Raw genomic sequence first — 1482 nt, forward strand, 5'->3', positions numbered from 1 at the left:
CGAACTACATTCTTCATGGATACTATTAAAGTACTCAACTTTGAAAGATGCTGTTTACGACGTTTTAAAATAATGCTTTTGTATTTAATGGAAGGGCTATTCTTAAACCTGAAGTTTCCAGGGAGCATGAAATAGAGTGCTTTCCGAGAATGTCTCCCTCACAAGTGGAACATTTTGAGTTATAGTGGTGATTCTTAGACTTCTAAGGTTGCTTGCTTTCTGAAATAATTCAGAATCCACCACCTTTAAAATGTCCAAGAGTAATTTCACTGTAAATTCCTAAGACAAAGAAAGTTCAATTCTGAATTTAGGAAGTCAGAATTTTTAAAGCTTCACAGACCCATAAAGGATTTAGTCTAGGAACCAATTCCAGTCCAAAAATATATTAGATTCCTGGCTCTAGTTTCATTTCAGTAAGACTTCAAGAGCTTTAGGCTAGCTAGTCAGATATTCAGAGATTGAGGATTTATTTTAGAAGAGAATATATTCTGATAAAATGAGAATTGCTTTTCCCTACCTTCCAGGTTCTGAAATTTCATGATTTGTCAGGGGGCTGAACATTTAGTAGCACATTATTCGTTTATTCAGCAAATACTGATACTTACTGAGCATCTTTTATCTGCCTGGCACATAGCATTAAGCGTTGAAGATACATCTGTGAAGAAGAAAGACAACTGCTGCCTTAAAGGAGACACACAATCTAGTGAAAGGGACTGATGAATAACCTACTAATTACAGTACGGTTGTGATCAGTACTGTAATGGGGAAGAATAGCTCCAAGAGCTTTGGGAGTGATTCGGAGGGACAGTGAGATTTTTAGAATGTGAAGTGCATGGGACCAGGGCATGGAGGACTTTATCTGCCATCCTGAAGACTTCATTCAATAAACCATGGGCTGCTATTGAAGGTTTGTATTTTGGAAGGAGCATTTTAGTTTCTGTTTTCCCACTGATAATAGTAATGCTGTATTCGTTAGGATAGATGAACGGCTCTAATAACCCCAACATCTCAGTGGCTTCAGACAGCGGGTGTTTGTCTGATTACATCATATTCCAATGTGGCAGGATTGCTTCAGGCTCCCAGGGACCCAGACTTTTCCATCTTGTAAGAATGCCATCTTTGAATCCTTAAACTTGCCATGGAAGGAGAGGAGCTAGAGTGGTAGATACTGCAGGAGTTTTATGACCAGCCCTGACAGGCACACAACACTTCTCCCCATTTCCACTGGGCAGAGCCCAGCCATATAACCCCAGGCCAATGGTAAGGGAGGTGGTGAAATGTATTCATCATGTGTATCTAGGAAGAGTGTCCAAATGGTTTGCTGAACGCACAGCATTGTCTTTACTACAAATGGACAATTGAATGAATGAATGCATGCATGAAAAAAATCACTAGAAAATAAAGCTCATCCACAATTCCATCACTTGGAAATAATGAAATCCTAAGATTTTCAGTGTGTGTGTTTAAAACTTGTGTTATTTT

This window comes from Equus quagga, chromosome 6 (genome assembly GCF_021613505.1).
Source record: "Equus quagga isolate Etosha38 chromosome 6, UCLA_HA_Equagga_1.0, whole genome shotgun sequence".
Lineage (NCBI taxonomy): Eukaryota > Metazoa > Chordata > Mammalia > Perissodactyla > Equidae > Equus > Equus quagga.